The sequence below is a fragment of the Engraulis encrasicolus genome, chromosome 17 (genome assembly GCF_034702125.1).
Source record: "Engraulis encrasicolus isolate BLACKSEA-1 chromosome 17, IST_EnEncr_1.0, whole genome shotgun sequence".
In the NCBI taxonomy this organism is placed as follows: domain Eukaryota; kingdom Metazoa; phylum Chordata; class Actinopteri; order Clupeiformes; family Engraulidae; genus Engraulis; species Engraulis encrasicolus.
Genome location: NC_085873.1, coordinates 38231400 through 38253201, shown reverse-complemented (window position 1 = coordinate 38253201; position 21802 = coordinate 38231400).

The following is a 21802-nucleotide window of genomic DNA, read 5'->3' as shown; positions in this document are numbered from 1 at the left end:
TTAAAATGCAACCTTAACACTCCAACTAATCTAACATTTTACAGCATTATAGGTAATATTAAAAAAATACAACCACTAACAATACAGTACAAACAGCATGATTATTTCATGAAAGAACAAGGTATAGTAGGACTACAGGGCAAGGTGTCTGATATATTGATTTATGACAGACTTTATTATAAACTGTATCTTCTTACGGCTAGGTTCTGTTCTTGTTCTGGCAAAATGCCAGACTGTCATGCTGTGCATGCAGTGGACAGATAGCAGATAACATTGTCCTTGTTTTTTTGTTTTACCATGACAAGGCTGTGTGGTATTTGTGGTATATTCAGTGGAAGACATGTCATAATTTAAGAAGAGGGCTATTTTAAACGCAATACTGTACATTTGGTATTCATGTATTACAAAAATATATTCTAGGGGCCTGTGGACCCATGTCCCCAGTATAACAGTTAATGCCCCAACTGTTTGAGCCACGGCAAGGCCTGGTCTTCGTACTTCAAGCAAAATGACAGGTTGTAAAGTGTGTTTTAAGATGACAGCACAAGGAGATCTTCTTAGTGGTGTGAGTGGTTTTAATGAATTTTGTATGGTCAAAAGAAATGTAATACAATATGGGTCATTCAAATAAATTTGAGTTGGTCTTGTCATATGTTTATATAGGCTATTATTCTACACAGCAGAGAGATCACAAGGTAATGTGACAAATAAAAATCTTTAATCTTGTATTATCCATTAGGTCTACAGGGTCATTGTTAACCACATTAACAGTCTTCATTGCCATCCTTAAACTGATCTGATCTCATTTGTGTCCTGTTATGTTGTTTTAAAAAAAAGTATTTAAGGCAGTCTTCACTGAAATTCACTGCAGAGGGTTTATAAGTAGAGCCGCACAAACCGGTTGGCTTAATGCCATGCACATTCCAAGCACTGCCTTCGACCTTTTCCACAATCACCCAGTTTTATTCACCTGTATTATATTTTACCATAATAACATACAGAGCTACAGCGGGTTCTGTTTGATATAATTCCCAACAGAGATATTGAAGAGATATGTAGATATTGTACATGAATGTATACGTCTTAAACGATTTCTCATGTGGGCCGTACAAACTGTATTATCATTATCATTGAATACACACTTGCTCATAGAACTACTTACAACCTCATCACATGCCAACGGTCAAAACTTGACAGATTAGATTAGGTAGACCTCACAGAAGACAAAGAAATAGCCCTTCGCTCTCAGAAATAAAGGTACAGAACTCGTCGCTGTGGCAGTACACTCAAGGGGAGTACCGTTGCGTCGCTTGGGTGGTACCTCACAAAAGAGGTGCGTTCAGTTTCAGCGTTCAGCACATTGGTCAACATTGCAAGAAACTGAACGCACCTCTTTTTTGGGGTACCAATCAAGCGACACAGTGGTACTCCCCTTGAGGGTACTGCTACAGCGACGAGTTCTGTACCTTTATTTCTGAGTGTTCAGATTAGACATTCTATTGTTTGTAAAAATCTTAAAATCGACAGTACAACGTCTAGCCTGCTTGGTAATCTATTAGGCAATACAGTAGTCTAACTGAAGGCTTGGTTAATGAAGTCAGTATTGATTTTTCATTCAAACCTGCTTTTATGTTGATTTTCTCAGTCATATCACCCCTTATTCCTTGTCTCTGCTTCCAATGTTTTAATCCATTTTTAAGGTGTGACTGTAGCCATAAGGCGGGGCTCAGAGGCAAGTCAGCACACGAGACAGCAGTCAGGAGGAGGAACTGGTTTTTCAAGTAGCCCATTGACAGGGTCGCTGCTAAGGTTTTGGAGGCCCTAGGCATAACTGGTTAGGAGGCCCCCCTCATAATTAACTAATAATAACAATAATGTGTTTTTTTTCCATCAATATCAATGTAGGAGGCCCCAATTTTGTGGGCAAAGTCGTTTAGGCCCTAAGCGCTCTGCTTACTCTGCTTATGCCTAGCGGCGGCCCTGTCCCTCATGTCTAAGATGTGTGAAGCACCACCTGCATGCCATGGATACAAAAAACAGGTAATTATTTGAGATGCTCAGTTGATAGGCCTACATCTATATTTTGTAGCATATATTTTCCATGTCTGTTAACACGGAGATGGCATATATTTTCTATGTCGGTTACACGGAGATAGCATATATTTCCCATGTCTGTTACACGGAGATAGCATGTATTTTCCATGTCTGTTACACGGAGATAGCATATATACAGTATTTTCCATGTCTGTTACACGGATATATATCATATATTTTCCATGTCTGTTACACAGAGATAGCATATATTTTCCATGTCTGTTACACGGAGATGGCATATATTTTCCATGTCTGTTACGGAGATGGCATATATTTTCCATGTCTGTTACACGGAGCTAGCATATATACAGTATTTTCCATGTGTGTTACACGGATATAGCATATATTTTCCATGTCTGTTACGGAGATGGCATATATTTTCCATGTCTGTTACACGGAGCTAGCATATATACAGTATTTTCCATGTGTGTTACACGGATATAGCATATATTTTCCATGTCTGTTACACGGAGATGCATATATTTTCCATGTCTGTTACACGGAGATAGCATATATTTCCCATGTCTGTTACACAGAGATAGCATATATTTTCCATGTCTGTTACACGGAGATAGCATATATACAGTATTTTCCATGTGTGTTACACAGAGATAGCATATATTGTCCATGTCTGTTACACAGAGATAACATATATTTTCCAAGTCTGTTACACGGAGATAGCATATATTTTCCATGTCTGTTACACGGATATAGCATGTCTGTTACACGGAGATAGCATATATTTTCCATGTCTGTTACTCATGATGTGTAGATTTCTGTTTCTGGGCGATGTGGAAAGCATCATGTCAATTAATCAAATTAATGTGAAGGCACTGTGGTGCACTGCGGTAATACGCTGTACCATGCACTGTATAGGCCTATGTGTACATGTATACCCAGGTATAAGATAAGATAAACTTTTATTATCTGTTTACACAGAAATGTGTCTTGCATGACACTTCTCTACAATCCACATGCAAACACACATTAAAGACAAACAAAACAAAATATGGCCTATTGAGTCTAATCATCTAGGTCCATAAGCTGTTAGGGCAGCACAATCCAATAAAATTAAAAGTTACTGATTAAGTTACTAAGTTACTTAAACGAAGTCACTAAAAGTTACTAAAAAGTTAATTAGTTACTAATAAAGTTAATAAAATGAATTTACTAAAAAATGTCTACTGTTCTCCCCTTTTGTTAAGCAATGCTATAGAATGAGGGAGAAAATAGTGTTTATATTTCTTTTTTCAACAGCAAGGCATTCTGAAACGTCTTTCAGAAGGGAGGAGCTCTTATATCTGTTGTAGCACATGCAAAGGGTCCAGAGCAACCTTGTCCGCCACTGTGAGGTTGCGTTTGGATCGGAAGGCAGTGACTCGATGACTCCCCTCTTACATGAACAGGTCTCTGATCAGACAGGTGAAGTTAGCTGATGAGGCGGTAGTTTCGAACGGTACTAACTACGTAGTGCGCTGCCCTGCTCATTTGATCTTACGGCGATTCCATGGCGGGAGTTACATTCACATAGAGGTAGAAAATAACACTAGAGGTGACACGGCAATTTGCGAAAGCACTGGGAAATGGCACATGGAGCTTCCCAATTTCCGTAGGTAGTGTAGGCACCTTCAGTCAATAGGCTCGTTTGCAACTACGCAGCAAAAGATTTGATCAAAACGTGATTTGCTTGGTCATAAAAAGGAGGGGATAACTGCGTCGCAATCAAGCTGGACACATCAGGACGACGAGATTTCAACAGCGGCAAAGAAGGTGGATCTATAGGTCTGTGGGTGGATCTACCTTTTTTGACAGGGCGCCCTCTCGTGGAATTAAATCATCATGGCACTAATTCCATGACGCGCTTACCAATGTCGGCACATGCTTGTGAAATCCGAGACTCTCTGCCTCTCGAAGAGAAATCGGATGGTCTTGAGGTAGAGACACAGGTTACCACTCGGTGAATCATGGTACGACCCTTAGTTAAATTTGTGATGATTTGGCTTCACTTCCATGTAATAGTTCAGTTAATTAGTGCTCACTTTAGGCTATTCATTTTGTGTTTTGGGACCAAAGTCGTCATTCAGATAGGACCGTTTTAAAATTACTTAACAGCGCCAACCCATCCTGCGAGGATTGAACCCAGGTGTTCAATATGTAGCTTTACCATGGCGCGCCAACCACAAAGGCCACTCTGTTTCGTGCACTCTCATACATAAAGGACAAGATAAGTCGCTCGCAACGGGTCTGTTTCCACATTAACCATCAGCAACTAAAGACCTCCTGTGTTTCGGTGCAGTTTCGAACCGGGGACCTCACGAATGGAAGTCAGGCGCGCAACCACTACTCTAACCGTCAAGCAGGCGGCCCATGGAATAGTACTGGTTTTGTAACCTACGGCATACACTCCTAACGTGGCGAAGATGGAGCATGTGACGACAGGGTGGTTTGTTTCTCTTTTTTACTGTTGTAAGTGGGTTGTGCGACCATACATATCGATGATGCCACTCTAAGTATGCTGCATTTGAGCATGAAATGCATTTCAGCATGTAGAAAATGAAGCACGTTCAACTACACACACATGAATCACATGAGCTATGAACACCAATCACGGCAGATTCCTCACATCATGGAGGAGGTCTTCTGCCCAGCGCAGTAGGTTTCTGCTACTGCGTAGCTGCTTGACAAAACTTTTGTTCCCGCGATGGTTCAACGCCATGTGACACGACTGCCGCGCAGAGGTCACTCCCTTCAACTGCGTCGTGAACGGCAAATTCTAACCATGATGCTTCACGCGGACACACTGAGCATGCTCGCTGCCTAGAACGTCAAGAACGCCCTTATTGCAAATCAATGGAGAACACGCCCACCTGTCACTAAAACTGTGCGACTATAAAGTGACACATTAATCAACGACCAGATTTAAAATGTCTGATTAAATATCTACTTAAATCATATGAGTCAATAAAATCTTTTATGAACATAGTTAGCAACACACTTCAGCTATTGTCCTTGTATAGTGTGTTGATGGACATTTTCACATGATTAAGCCATTTTTGACAGAGGTGAGCCTCCTTTCTCTGTTAATTTCCATTTCTCTGATCTACCTACAGATAATGGCTGCTACAGATTGCCGTAAAAAGGGGAGCGGGGTCACCTCTAGTGTTATTTTCTACCTCTATGTACATTCATCACGTTAGCGCTTAGCTTGCGCATGCTATTTGAACAGTGAATGACCGCAATACGGCGGAATCGTAAAATAGGCTATAAATAGATCTAGCAACGGCATATTTAGATACTACAATGTTGATTTATAGCTTCAATTCTCAACATCTGTGTACATAAGTGACAGAATAAAGAACATTATAAGGTGGTAGCTTGGGTAGTAGCCATGTTTGTTTTTCAGGTTTCCGGTTGAGAGGGAGGTGGCGCACAGCATTTTGGGTACAAAGGCAGCGAAGTCAGCATCTGATGGTGCCCTCAAATATCACCGTTATGCCCACAAATGCTATAATGACTGGCTGCAGGCTTGCAGCCGGGTCAGTGGTGACGTCACCACTGACCTGCTCCGGGACCTGCTCCGGGACAGTGTCGACGTCACACGCGATGAAGTGGACGATGTGGCAGGTTCGCGTCCCCGAGGGGGAGTTGTGTTACTTTGGCAACTGAGATAGCAAGCTTGCACTGCACACAATGTGTTTTTATTATTATTATTATTATTATTATTATTATTATTATTATTATTATTATTATTATTATTATTTTCTTATGTAGGCCTATGCCTACATCGTCTTTCAGAAAAAGAAAAAAAGGCCTCGGCTATCTTTGACAGACGGCCACGTCATGTGTCGTTAATCTTTAACTTTAATTAACCCAAGGAAATGGCTCTGGTCTAGATATTTTCCATACACCACCGGCAACATTATAATGTTAGGAATGTGACAGAAGTATGATAACACAACTCGTCCCCCTCGGGTACGCGAACCTGCCACAACGTCCACTTCATCCCTATCCCAAAGAAAAGCAAGTCACGGAATTAACTCGCTGCGCTACGACGCCGCTTGATATATGGTTTTGCCTTCCATATTTTAACCACCAGCAAAGAGGTGTTGGCCTGTTTTAATGTTCCACGTGATACTCTGTTAGTTGGCCTTTCGTTTCTTTCCCGACACACACTACAGTCATAACATTACAAGGTGTATCAATAAACCACGTAATATGCCATATAACCTCGGCTACTCGAACAAAACAAATGTTACAGAGTACAGACAGCCTTTCAGCGAAACAAGCCTTTAGCAAACTGAAGGGGGCGACTACTCCACGCAACGTGTTGCACATGCGCAGAGCGGGGACACACACCACAAAACATAACATTCGACATTAGCATGGGAGGCGAAATGTATTTTTACGTGACTTGGTAGTGAATGTGTTAAAGACGCTACAAATAAATTACTGAAACAACATGATCTCCAAAAATTCTGTGCTCCTGGACACGGATGTTAAGGGCACAAAATCCGTCTCCAGGAGCACGGATTTTGCCAAATTTCCGTGCTCCTGGACACAGAATTATTTTCCGTGCTCCTGGACACTGAATCGTTTTCCTTGATGGACACAGAGAAGTGCTCTCTCTATAGGCTAATCCCACAGCTCTATGTTTCCACAGTTTTGTGTTTTCAGGATTTTTCTAATTTCAAATATTTTTTCTCAAAAAAAAAACATTTCCTACTGACAGGTTAGGGTTAGGGATTGTTTTGGTCTGGACACAGCTAGTTTTCTTTCATTCGTTATATGAATTTGATAGCCTAGCAACCAACTGGAAAAGATATTTCTCAAAAATATGTATTTAATGACAGGTTAAGGTTAGGGAATGTTTTGGTCAGGGCACAACTTAAATTGCTATAGCATTATTTTGTTTAGAATTAGCATTTGGTATGTATTTTCTAATGATAGAGTTACACTGTGGTAATAACCTATAGAAAGCACTTCCGTGTCCAGGAGCACGGAATTTTGGCAAAATCTGTGCTCCTGGACACGGATTTCGTGTCCTTAACATCCGTGTCCAGGAGCACGGAATTTTTGGAGATCAGGCTGACTGAAATGATCCGCCACAAGAGCACTACTCACCTTGACTGGGTTAGAGTCACAGTTGTTAGCATGGAGTATTAATGTTCAGTCAAATGCTGTCATTTTGCACTCCTTGTGAAATAAACACTAACACTCAAAACAAGCTGATCATTGTATTACAATCCTATGAGATCCTTTAGCATGCATCTCTTCAGTATGTAAATTAATCCTCGTCTTACAAGCTGGCAGGCCAAGACAAGGAAACAAGTGCACTGAGTGTGCGTCTTTTCAGTTCATGGTCCACTTTGGGTTAAATATCAAACAGTCACTTTTTTATGTTCATAACTTTATGACACTTTATGCTCAACAATGGGACATATAATACCAAGTATTGCTTGCCCCACCGATGAAGAGCACTGGCAGATGAGACATAGACATATGACTATTAGGTCAGTCAATTTAGCTCAAAAAATGGCCAGAGCAGAACCTGCCATAGACTAACGGTGGGGCACTGGGTTACTACGCCGGTGACCCGGGTTCCATTCCGACCCGGGTCATTTGCCGATTTATTTCTGTCTCTCCTCAAGAGCCTGTAAAAAATAAAGGCAAAACAGCCCTACTAAAAAAAGGCCAAACCATGGGACCAATATTACGGTGGCCCATTAGTGACACGGAGGGGTTTTTTTTGGAAGGGGGAATGTATGCACTGGAGACTAACACCTTTGCGAGATAACGCAAATCTTTTGCGAGATAACGCAAACCATTTGCGAGATAACGCAAATCTTTTGCGTGATAACGCAAATATTTTTGCGAGATAACGCAAATTAAAACTTACATCTGCGGGTTCACCACTTTGATTTGCAGCACACTTTTTGGTCACCGGGGGGCAGTCTGAACCAACACGAGTAGCCTACGGCTTTGACACACCACAGCTGTAGGGGTAGGCTATTCAATTCACCACTACTGTTGTTGGATAACAGCGAGAGGGATGCTGACAGTCAAAAACATTACTACCGCTGGAAGGACGTGCAAGGATACCGTTATTTTATCCATTGTTTTATGTTAAATAAACAACAGATTTTGAGAGACACCGTAGCACTTTGCTTTGCGCACGGACACAAGGGGGAATAGGATTTTTTGGACGACACGTGTCTGCACTGCAGAAGCATGACAGAATTAAGGAGGACAGTCGGGACGACTGTTACTGAACGGTTATTTTCAAAGATTATGAAGCATATGAAGATCATTTTGTCATATCAAGACCCACATGTGAATTATGTAGGCTAATTTTAACATTGGCCTCGATGTTGAAGTCGTTTGTTGTGGTTCTCCCCTTTTAATGTAGGCTATAGGCTAAATCAAGGCTATCACAGCCATGCAGAGAGCTTAGACCTGTAACAACTCCGACATTTGGAACTATCCAAAGTGGGCATTCATGGTTAATAGTTTTCTCAGACAGACTTGGATTGGATTGGATTGGATGTCAGACTTGGATTAATGTTTCTTAACAGCAGTTAAGTCTGAACCAACACACGTAGCTATATAGGGCCTACGGCTTTGACACACTTCAGAGCAACCGCTGCTGTCATTCATTCTCACGATGTCAACAATGCCAGGTCAATAATGGCAAAAAAAAAAGTTTGGGAGCTAGGATAGGAAGGCTATACCAGAGACGATCTAAAATTTAAATTAATTAAATAATATTTGGCTAGTTATAGACAGTCCGTGACTCTGGGCCGTCGGCAAATAATTAAAATAATAATTACCAATTTCAAACAGATGATTGCACGACTAGGCCACTGAGGGAATTTCGCCCCCAGAATGTAGGCCTATTTAGACTTCAACTGTTAAACCCAGCAGCATGTTGAGGACACGTTGAGGTCGGACCACACAGACAGGGTTCAAATGACTTTTCTGTTATTGTCTTACACTTTCTTTTTAAAATTTACAAACAGTTGAAATACATTTGGCCTAACGGCTATTGGACACCCGCACCCCCCACATGAACCAAGGAGGCCAAGGTTTTCCCCAATAGTAGTACACAGCACAGCAAACCAAAATTAAGTAATCAAATGAAAATACAAAGCACGGCAAACCCACACCGATACCACTGCACACTTGTGTTTTACTTTTACGCACAGCAAACGAGATCTATTTAGGGGTAGCCTAACCCGCACGCTGGGCGGCCCAAGTGGTGTGAGGTGAACCAAAAATAAACAAAAGAAAGATACAAATAAACAAAACAACAAACAGAGAACTCTCACTTTCTCCTAAATCACACAAAATAAGAACTGAAAGCAAAGGGGGAAACGTCACACACTTGCGCACGCACACACACACACACACACACACACACACACACACACACACACACACACACACACACACACACACACACACACACACACACACAGTCACTCTCCAATATAAACAGCAGCCCGCAGACAGACCAACAGGTGGATACACAGGTACCACGGACAGCGACCGACTGTCTCGAAGTCGCCGGGCAAGGGGCGCAGCGCAAAAAGCCTGGTCTGAGGTGTGCTACGTTCAAGTACATGTTCATAAATCCCACACTTTGCTCAGGAATGATCGCACGCACGCTTTACGCACAGATCTGTGTCTAAGAACGCTTGATAAATGAGGCCCATGGTTCCTATAACGCCAAGTACGAAGTTGGCCTAGTGAACCAATGTGGCCGCGCTTACAGACGCACCCCCGTCATAGACCAAACTCCACGAAATTGTCCCTCTCTCGTGAAGCGAGGCTCTACACGGGCTCGACTCCCCAGCGGCACGACACACATAAACCAAAGGCATAATTGCCACAAGCACACAAACAATCTGACGGTTCCCTCCGACTCCGAGCAGATTGTGCCAACCTTTTAAAAGCGTGCCAAGTTTTGCCAATTGGTGCCTACTGATCACATGGCGCACCAACGCACGACAGACTTAATGATAAGGCTTAAAGGTACACATCCCATCATGTTCACTGTGAAAAGGTGATCTCAAAACTCTTCACTGATTTTAAACCACTCTTTATTTTGGTGAACTTTATTTGTGAACTTGTGTATTTACTGTGCACCGCGAGGAGCGGGCAGAGCTGGACAGTTGGACACACGCACACACACACCGCTCAGTATCACATTCTCCCAAAGAAAGTAGATCTAACAAGAAGCGTCATTTTGTTTCTTTTCCGGTATCCACTTTATGTCGGGTGAACGCCCCTTTAGGAGACCTTCGGTTAGGAGACCTTCGGAGTCCTGAGGTTGAGAATCAATGAAGTCCCCTTAGCGCTGTAGATGGCGGTAGCACCCGTCGTGTGCAAACACCACGAAAAGAGAAGAAGAAGGAGGGACAACGCCCCCTTAGGAGACCGAATTTTGAGCACTCGCTTTTGCATTGAGTGGGCGTGTTTCGAGTCCTCTTTATTAAATATCCAACCTCTTTGATTCTCCTCTCCAAGTGCGCACGACACTGCTACACGGGAGCGCGCATCGTTGTGGCAGCATTTTCATCGCGTGATGTCAAGCACTGAAAATGGACATGTGTTGAGTCTGTGGGCAACGATGGGCAATGTTTGTCGATATGATTTGTAACTGGCGTTTTGTTTTGGAAAGGTCCTGGAGAAATGGTACGGGTCAATTGTGATTGTGTGTCTGCATTGGTTAATTGAATAATTGCCTGCGTAGTGAATGGTATGTAAAACCCAGCTCATTGTTGAGAGTGGGCGAGCTAGGCGAAGCAGCTGTTTACCGGAGTGAGCTGTCTTCAGAAACGTTTGTAAAAAGTAGCTGCTGTTGAGCGCAGGTATTAAGTTCGGATTTGACTTTGATTTTGTATTGAGTATTTTTGAGTTGCAAGTCCAACTTGGGTTTATGTCTATAATGCCCACGAGCACATTTTGTTTTGAGAAAAATAAAAACACTTCGAAGTTTAATTACGGTTTCCTAATGGAAAATTAAATGGCTGTAGGCCGACCTTTTATAGGCAATATGGTTGTATTTTCAGTTAACATTTTCATTGGTGGTGTGCCTTGGCATTTTCCCTCGATAAAAGGTGTGCCATTTCAAAAAAGATTGAAAACCAGTGGTAAACAACGGATGGAAATACTCACGTATGGATGTGCATTGGTGTAGAATGGTGGATGAGGTGCATGTGTGTGTGCGCGCGCGTGTGTGCTGGGGGGAGCGTCATTATGGCTCATACTGGTAGAGCAGTAGTTCTCAACCATTTTTTGAACAAAAGGCTAGCCCCCTGAACCTCATCATAAGCATCCCAACGCCCCCCCCGCCCCCCCGATCCCTCCCAGCGCCCCTTGGTTTTAAACATATATATAATGGACTAATTACCCCCGATCGCAATAAGCACCAACCCTATCAGCTATCCTCCTCAACTAGGGCTGTCCAAAGAGGTTATAGCGCTAACGTTGAGAAATATTCCAGAGCGTGTGTGGGGTGTAAAGGATTCTGAACGGGGTGGGCATAGGGGGATATAAGGTGATCAATGAAGGGGTGGAATGGGAGGGCTATGGCCGGTGTGTGTGTGTGTGTGCGTGCGTGCTGTGTCCCGCCACACCTAGGAAAAACTGTCCTGTCAGTGTTTTAGTTTGCGCAAGGTTGCGTTAGGCTACGGCCCTTTACGCCCGTTACGCTATGATTTTGGACTGCTTACAACAAAGCCAGATCATCAATGCCAGTGAGCTATCGTCCTTTTGCCAAAATTGACACTTCTCCGTGATTTTTTGACAGTTGTTAGTCATCTCTGTGAGCTCTGCGATATCTCTCAGTGCTACATGGTCGGAAACCATGGCACCATGGGGCACGTGGCGGTACGAGTTACATCCAAAAGTAATTTGTGTTCGCTAAAAGCCATCACTGTAAAACTGGTCAACAATTAAAAGCAAATAACTATTTGATTTCCTCCATTTATCTAAGACCCGATGTCATGTATAACAGGAGGAATTTTCCATCACAGGAAGGACATATGTCACTTTCTATCCATTGAGCTATACTGCGTGAAGTTCCGTGATCTGCCATCATGTCATGCATTAAGAAACATGAATCCATGTCTGACCGAGAAAACTATTAACCAATGCCCACTTTGGATAGTTCCAAATGTCAGAGTTGTTACAAGTCTAAGCTCTCTGCATGGCTAAGCAGTGATAGCCTACTTGATTTAGCCAATTATAAATTAAAAGGGGAGAACCGCAACAAACAACAAATTGAAACAACAAGTTTCAAGAAAAAGAAAGAAAGAATACAGCGTGCTGCCTCAACGTCGAGGCCTATGTTGAAATTAGGCCTACATCATTCACATGTGGGTCTTGATATGACAAAATGATCTTCATATGCTTCATAATCTTTGAAAATAACCGTTCAGTAACAGTCGTCCCGACTGTCCTCCTTAATTCTGTCATGCTTCTGCAGTGCAGACACGTGTCGTCCAAAAAATCCTATTCCCCCTTGTGTCCGTGCGCAAAGCAAAGTGCTACGTTGTCTCTCAAAAGCTGTTGTTTATTTAACATAAAACAATGGATAAAATAACGGTATCCTTGCACGTCCTTCCAGCGGTAGTAATGTTTTTGACTGTCAGCATCCCTCTCGCTGTTATCCAACAACAGTAGTGGTGAATTGAATAGCCTACCCCTACAGCTGTGGTGTGTCAAAGCCGTAGGCTACTCGTGTTGGTTCAGACTGCCCCCCGGTGACCAAAAAGTGTGCTGCAAATCAAAGTGGTGAACCCGCAGATGTAAGTTTTAATTTGCGTTATCTCGCAAAAATATTTGCGTTATCACGCAAAAGATTTGCGTTATCTCGCAAATGGTTTGCGTTATCTCGCAAAAGATTTGCGTTATCTCGCAAAGGTGTTAGTCTCCAGTGCATACATTCCCCCCTCCAAAAAAAGCCCTCCGTGTCACTAATGGGCCACCGTAAAACATACTAAGAATCTACCAATTTATATTTAGTGCAACATTCTTTTTCCAAGGTCAAAGTTGGAGATTTCCCATTCATTTTTCCAAACGGCGACATTATTGCACTACCTCAGTCCTGGAACCTACCACTTGCATTATTATTATACTGTTACTTTCACTGTTATTACTTCTATTATTGTAGTGTCTACATTCGTATTTATCTTATCTCTGTTAAATGTTAAATGTTGAATGTTGAATGTTTAATGTTAAATGTTCATTTGTACTGTATTTATTATTTATTATTGTCCATTGTTACCAGTCCATCACTGTTACCTGTCCTGTCTTGCACTTTATGTCAGTCTGAAAAATGTCAGCTTTGTACATGTCTTGTCCTAGCATGGTATATAAAAAAGTAATTTCATTTTTCCTTATATGTCTTGTGCATTTGATGAAAGTGACAATAAAAGCTGACATGACTTGACTTGACTTATATGATATACAATATTAGGTGAATAATAGGGTAACATTTCAAACTATAACATTGATTTGAAACTTTCATAGGGTAGCCCACATTCAGCCAAATATTTTTTGTATTGCAAGGTTTCTGAAATAGGATGATTAAATATGCAAATGAGGTCATATGTTGGCCTACTGAAATATGTGATAACATCTGTGGTAACAGACCAAACCTAAAACAAATTGCAATATTAATGGTTCACATTGTGCATTATCTTGATTAAACCCCTCTGCATAACATTAAAAATGTACTCTCATCAATTTAATGGAACATACTTTTTCAAAGGTCAGAAATAGCAGATTTTACTTGACTTCAGACATTTAAAAAAGTATGTCCCACTGATGTGATGAATGGGGATAAAGTTAGCCATAAAAGTGTGAATAATTACTTTTGCAATTTGTTTTATGTTTGACCAGCTATTCCACATTTTACTTGATCACATATTTAAGTAGATGTGATATCATTTGCACATTTTTAGGGTGGGCTGGTATTGGGCATTGTTTTCCTGCTTGAGAGAAAGGCCAACAGAGAACACATCCTTGACTAGACCCATATGTCAGGGGTACTGACATTTCCTGGTGCCTACTCCCAGACCCTGACCCATCCTTCAGGTCAGAGACAACGAGAAGTGTGACCGGTTTGTGGCCGTCCCTGTAATTTAGATTAGGTTATGATGCTGCCAGACCCTGCTCCTAACCAAACTGCAATTGGTATTAAAATAAGGTTACACAAGCTCAAATGGGTTAAACAATCTCCACAGGGACAAAGGTTCCACCAGGCCTGTAACAACCACAAATGGTTACTCACAAGTTTATTAGTTGAAACCACATATGATTATATTTCCAATATAATGATACACACAAGTATGAACACTGATTTCTATTTATAAACTAATGCACATACTATAAGCATTTCCTAATTACTAACAACTAAACTGCTTTGACAAAAAGGAAATAGTTTTAAAGGATATTTAAAAAGGATATTTCTCTCAATTCCCCCTTTTGATCTCAAAAACTTGAGATCATCATCCAAGCAAGGTTTCATCATTTGAATCCATGTCTGAGTCCAAAAGGTCACTGTCTGTTCCATCTTGGTGTCACTGGAGGCGTCCAAATTTCTGTAACAATATCTAATGCAGGGAACACAGCAACATCCATATACATAGCACCAATACAGATATTACTCCACACACAGATAAACAACACATAAACACAGAAAAGAAATTCAATTTTCCGAACCATCAATAAAATTCATCATCCATGGGTTAGTAATACACAAATGTTCATGGATCTTATCCGACTGCGCACATTCAGCCCATTCGAAGTGCGCTTAACAGAAACATCCGGCGCTGAATTATTTGGGATAAAAGTTTTACACTTTCTCAAACATTTCAAAGCTGGGTCCCCCTTTTCCACTGCATGAGTGCTGCATGATGAAAAACAAGGTCAGCATGAACCACTTATAATTCCATGTTCCCAATGCATTGTGTTAAGATACGGTTAGTAAACAAAATGTTAGTTTGTTAAATGTTCAATGTTGTTAGAATGAAGGCGGACTGCGTGTGTAGTTCTCTTATCCTCCTTGAGAAGCACCCACTCCGGTGGCTAATGATCCACTGGGTCCCCTCTCAGCTGACACCAAAACAGTTACATGCATAGTATGGCTTGTATTGCAACAAACCTTCAACATCATTAGACAATTTCAACCATAGGTGTAAGAACTCATACAGTGTAAACTTTGACCCAATTAAAATTCAATCTTTGCACATATTGTTCTTGCATGACTGTTCCTGCATTTACTATAGGCCCACCCTGCTATATAGCCTAATGGATGCATGGTTAATCTATCTATGCATCTATCTAAAGTGATATGTGTTCCTCTATATAGATATGAAGGCCTGAAGGAGACCCTGTGCGTAGCGTCATCCTTGGACCCTCGTTCCAAGACCCTACCATTCCTGTCTGATGAGGCACGTGAGGCTGTCTTCCTGAAATTGACCTCTGAAGCTGCTCATCAAAACCCATCATCCGATGTAAGTTTGCAGATAATATATGGTGCCCATTTGAATATTTAGACTATTTTTTTATTGAGATGCAAAAGAATGAATTCAAGTTAATTTGTGTATTATTTTCTTGTCTAATATTTTTCTGCATCAGAACTATAGAGCAAGAGGACCCTGCATCTAGAGCAAGAGGACCCTCATGGTTCAACCGACGCTGCACCTGCACTTGGACCAACTCAACCCAAGAGGCCCAAAGACTCTGCTCTGATGGCTTTACTGGGGTCAGCCTACACACCAGCGACTCCACCAGAGAAGAGAACAACATCTGAAAGGGCAGAGGAAGAGGTCACCACCTACAGGAAAGTGCCAGCTATTTGTCTTTCAGAAAATCCACTGAGATGGTGGCAGGTGCATGCAGAGGATTTCCCTCTTTTGTCAGGCCTGGCAAAGGAATACCTTTGCATACCGGGGACCAGTGTCCCATCTGAACGGGTTTTTTCAACAGCTGGAGACATCGTTAGCGCTCAAAGGAGCTGCCTCACTCCTCAGCATGTCGACCAGCTCCTTTTCCTCCAGAAAAATTACAAGATTCCTGAAGTTTAGGCATATTTTTATATATTTTTTTAAAAGTCAGGCATGTTTTTGCACTGTTCTTGTTGCTGAGCTGGCTGGTTAGTCCTCGTTATTGTTGTGTTACTCCTGTAAGGACTATGTTATTCAACCGCATAAGCTTATAGCACACTCTTACATACATTCAGCCCAAGGCAGGTCTCTCTCTCTCTCTCTCTCTCTCTCTCTCTCTCTCTCTCTCTCTCTATCTCTCTCTCTCCCTCCATCTCCGTCTCTCTCCCTCTATCTCTCCCTCCATCTCCCTCTCTATCTCTCTCCCTCCCTCTCTCTCTCTCTCTCCCTCCCCCCTGTCTCTCTCTCTCCCTCCCTCCCTCTCTCTCTCTAACTCCCTCCCCCCCCTCTCTCTCTCTCACTCTCTCAGGCACACACACACACACACACACACACACACACACACACACACACGTTGTCAATTCATTCAGTAGTCATTCACCAGTCATTCACCAAAGTTGAAAGAATGTTGAATATTGAAAAGATGGAATGTCCACAAAAGAAAAATAGGTTTAACCTCAAAATGGTGAGGATTTAATTGTATTTCACAGATGATATTAACAAAGAAATGTTCTGGCTTCAGCTTCTCATGGCAGGAGGTAGACGTAAGAAAGCTGTTGCCTCCAATCAGCCACATCTGATCTTGTCCTGAGCAGGTATTTATGACATGATTCGAGACACGGGACTCCAGACCTGGAAGGGGGGCACAAGAGATGCTTCCAACCAGGAGGTTAATTTACACTCTGTGACTGTAGGGGGTGCAAAAGAGTCATATTCGTGGAAAGGGTTAAATTGGCTCTTACACTCCGGCCCCTAATTGTATGGAGTGTGACTAGAATACAATTACGAAAACATAAGAGAGAGCCTTTAACCATACAAAAATAAAATTCTTTCAAGATAATCATAAAATGTTTACGTACTTGGTTGTCCAGGGGCAGACATCTACCAGCAGGCAGATTTTTGTAAAGGGAGGTTCAAGGATGCGTGTCTTTGTTTTTAATGTTTTTCTTTGGATCCATCCATTGTTGCCGTTCTTGTAACAGCGGTAGCTCATAAGTTCTTTTACTTATGAGGATGTTCTTCAACTCCAAAGGCCAGGCTACTGCCTTCTTATGTTTCAGCCAATCTGAAAATGTGACAGTTTTGCAATTGGGCATTCTTCATTCTGAGCATCAATACTCAGGATAGTGACTGTTTCTTATCGATTGGTCAGCCATTGGGCTGAGCTGGGTCAATAGGATGGACTGGCCATTCATCTTGTTTGCAGGGAAAAGTTGGATCTTCTATCCATTGGCTGCACTGGTTGCATTGTGTGAATTGTGACATGTGACATGTCATCGTCTGGGTGTGATACTCGATGGGCAACCAAGGTATGGAATTGTGAATGGTCATTGGCAATGCATTTCAGAACTTCCTGACCATCATTCCAAAGCACTGACCTCTCAAGTTCAAGTTGTAGCTCTATCCCGGGTATTTTATCCATTTTGACTTCAAGCACTGCAGCGGAGAGCTCCATTTTGGGGATCGTAAACCCTTTCTCCCATCATTGAGACGCAGGCGTCACTCTGGATATTCTTCATCTGCAGGTAAGTTGCAGTGCTGTAGTCGTATTTACAGGCATCTGGGAGTTAATGCAGTTGAATGTGTGTTGTTTTTTCAGGGTGCTTTGGGTTGATGCAGCAAGTTACACTGATGTCACTCAACTTCTCCAGACTAGATGTCCACTCTATCCACTTCTTGGATGTTGTGACAGGAACAGGTTCATCTCAGCTATACTTGCCATTGCATAACTGCTGGAGCATGTGCAGGACGAGCTGCAGGACTGGAACTAAGAAGCTGAGTGGGTCGTACGCTACTCTAGCAGGTATGCCCTTTTGAGTAAGTGCTTTGTGTTTCAGTGGGACCTTGAATGCATCATTCTCGACGTACCTTTGTAGCCCAAGGGCCTTCGCCATTGGCAGTTCATATTTTTTTCCAGGTCCAGCGTTTCCACATCTTTGTTTCCATCCCTTTTTGAGTTTTCTGCTTTTTCCTTCAGGCCGAGGAGGCAGTGTTCAGCTGAGCGTTTGTTTGGCAGGACTTGGTTTTCTCTTCTGAAAGGTAAGTGCAGATTATGGTGACTATTGTTTAGCACTACATTGTTTATAATTTTCAAAGGTTTCCTGTTTGTCACTGATATTTCAGGTTTGACTTCTGATGCCCTTTCATTGAATTCTTGATAACGATGTATCAAAGGCTCCTTTGTTCTGGCTACTGAAATCCTGTTGCATCTGACTGAAAGGCTGCTTGTGTCTGGAGCACAGTCTCTAAGAGGACCACAAACGAACCAGCCTATGTGTGATCGTATGGCATATGGACCCCCTTGCTCTCTATTAATCACTTCCAGGGGCTCAATGACATTGTCAGCATTTGATCCAATAAGTAATTCAACTTTAGCATGGATGTCAGGTAGTGTCACCTTATGCAGGTATGGCCATTTTGACAGATCTTGTTGTCTAATCATGTTGTTCTTTGTCACAGGCATTTCCTGTTGGGTGTAGGCAACAAAGTCAGAACTGTTCAATCCAGTAACTTCAAGTCCAGTGACAAGGTATGAGGGGATGCATTTCTCTTGACTCATAGTGTGAAGTGTAATTGAAGTGTGAAGTGATTTTCTTCCATTAAGGTTCAATTTTGACATTAGTTGGTCTGTGCAAAAAGTAGTAGAACTGCCTGAATCCAGGAAAGCATATGTCTTAATAATTTGGTCACTTTTGCTGCTTTTTACCTGGACTGGGACAATGGGCAGTGCACATTCTGTCTTACCGGCCCCGATATGGCCACAGGATGTCAAGGCGACAGGTTGGTCAACGTTGTGGTCAACAGGAGGTCTCTGTGTGTCTCCATCTTCTTTCGTCCTTCGTTGACTTTCTAAGTGTAGAAGGCTTGGATGTGGTTTCTTGCATTCATCACATGTGAGGCGCCTTGTGCATTCCTTGCTGATGTGTCCTTTTGCAAGACATCCAAAGCAAATTCCATTTTTTCTTAGGAAGTCAATTTTGTCCTTATTTGACTTTTTTCTCAGACTCGAGCATTGTGCAAGTGTGTGCGGGCCATTGCAGAATCCACAATGTGGTAGTTGGTCTATTGTTGTGGCGAAGTTTCCAGTAGATGTGGGCTTGTGCTGAGGTTTTGATTGGCTTGTTTTCTGATTGTCATCTAAGATGTTGCCAAATACTGGGTCAGAGTAGATGGGGGAATGTCACTCTTTTGTTTTCTGTTTGCAAGTCTGATGCCGCCGTTCTCCATCGGTCACGGATTTTGTGACGACGTTTGAAGACTATGGCTTTTATTTAAGGTTGGATGCCAGGTTCAACTCATCCATGTACATGATGCTTTCCATGGAATTGCAGCAACTTCTGAGAAACAGAGTGTATGCCTGCAATGATTTTGGGTCTTCTGCTTTAACTGGTGACCAGGTAAGAGCCTTTTCTATATAGGCATTTGCAATTTTATACTCATTGCCATAGTTTTCTTTCAGCAGACGTTTGGCTGTCACAAAACTTGTGTCTGAGGGCAAATGCTGACAACTCTTTACGGGTTCTTGAGCTGCTCCTTTTGTATACTGCTCAAGAAAAGACAATTTGTCTTTACTGGTCTCAAGTTTGGACTCTACAATTTGCTCAAAGGACCGAATAAATGACTGGTACTGCAATATGTCACCATCAAAGGGCACTATCTCTCTTTTTGGCAGAGCAGCAATTTGTTGTTGTCTTACCAGAGACTTTGTGATGTTGCTGTGGCTTTCCAGGATTGTGTGGAGTTGATCAGGCTCCGCTGTTCCCTGTGAAGCTTGATTTGCCGTTGCAGTAGGTGGAGATGGGTTAATTGGGTTGTCACTTATCTGTACTGTTTGACTATTTGGTCTGGGGGGTGCAGTGGTCTGTTGAGCTATTGTTTGATGGGGTGCTGTTGTCTGTTGAGCCATTGTTTGATGGGGTGCAGTGGTCTGTTGAGCTATTGTTTGATGGGGTGCTGTTGTCTGTTGAGCCATTGTTTGATGGGGTGACTGTGGCATGTTGACTTTGGCATGTTGCGGTTGAGGTGCATTGACTTCAGTTTGTACAGGGATATGGACAGTAGAATGATGCCAGATGGTTCCAGTTGTCTTCGACTTTGGTTTTACGCAAGGTGTCATGGCAATGTCTTTGAAGTCCAGTGTATCATCTTTGTCTATTTGTAATTTTTCAAAGTACTCATTCATGCCGTCCAAGTTTGTTGAATCAGGATTTTCTTCAGCAGATTTCAAAAAGGATATTTTGGCTGATGCTGCGTCCAACTGTGTTTGTATGTCCAACAGCTCCTTCTTCTTTCTTAGTAGTTCCTCTTGTTCCTCAATAGCTTGTTTCTCAGGCAAGGCTTTGGCTTTGACTTCGATTTATTTTCTTTCGGCCTCTGCCTGTATGTGTGAAGACACTGCTTTTTACAGATAGGAGAGAATGACCTTCACTTGACGTGTGAGATCCAGGTTTTCCTGCTGCTGATGCACTGTCTTCACGCCTGATGTCATCAGTAACTTCAGCAGGCTGGTCATGGATCTCCTCTTCAGGTGTTTCTCCGATTGGTGTCAAGTTGGCCCACCATTGTGAAAGAGAGGAAAGGAATTCAGTTATCACTGTTCATTTTGGTTCAAACCATGTGTTTGTATCATTTTGAGCACTGTCTATGTCCATACTGTCTTATGTCCATGTATGAGTACTGTCTATGTCTATACTGTCTATGTCCTTACCTAGATTAGTCTATGTCTGCATGGGAAAGCAAGAAACATAATTTCAAATTTGTTGTATGACCAGTGCATGTAAAGAAATTGACAATAAAGCAAACTTGACTTGACTTTCACACTCTTCTTCACTCAATAAACACTGATACTTTGCGTGGGCCTCTTTAAACTCATTCAGTGTTGTGTTGTAAATTGTCTCATTTGCTTTGAGTTCATCACTGCAAGTTATGTGTAACCGAGTGGAGGTACACTGATCAAAACATTTGATTAGATACATTGAAAGTCTCATTATAAGGCGAGACAACCCTGGAATTATAATCACATACTATTTCCCCGACAGGTTCAGAATGAGCTTGAGGACACAGCTGTTGCAATACATTAATTTATTTTATTCTTCTCTTTTGATATCTGATACATCAATATGTTAAACTTGTTTAGGACAGACAGGTGTGGATACACCTCACAGTTCTATTGGCATACAGACAATAATCATTAATCAAGCTGAGAAGCAGGGTGCAAGCCAGGTACGGCTGAGGGACAATGGTACTGGGTGGCAGATGAGCTAATTATACTATTGGAGAAACACACTCTACATGGTGAAAACAAGGTTTGACACAACAAACAAAATAACAAATATGGAAAACCAACTAAAATAGATTGAAACAAATCAATTAGGAGGATCACTGCACACCATGGTTAGTAAAAGGTGTTCACAACGCAGAGGTGCCTCAATTATGCTACGCAAATCACTATGCCGTCTCAGACAATTGAACCATGCCAGATGGGCGTACAACTCCAAGTGACAGTATCTCGTGATAGGCCAATGCCTCGGTCA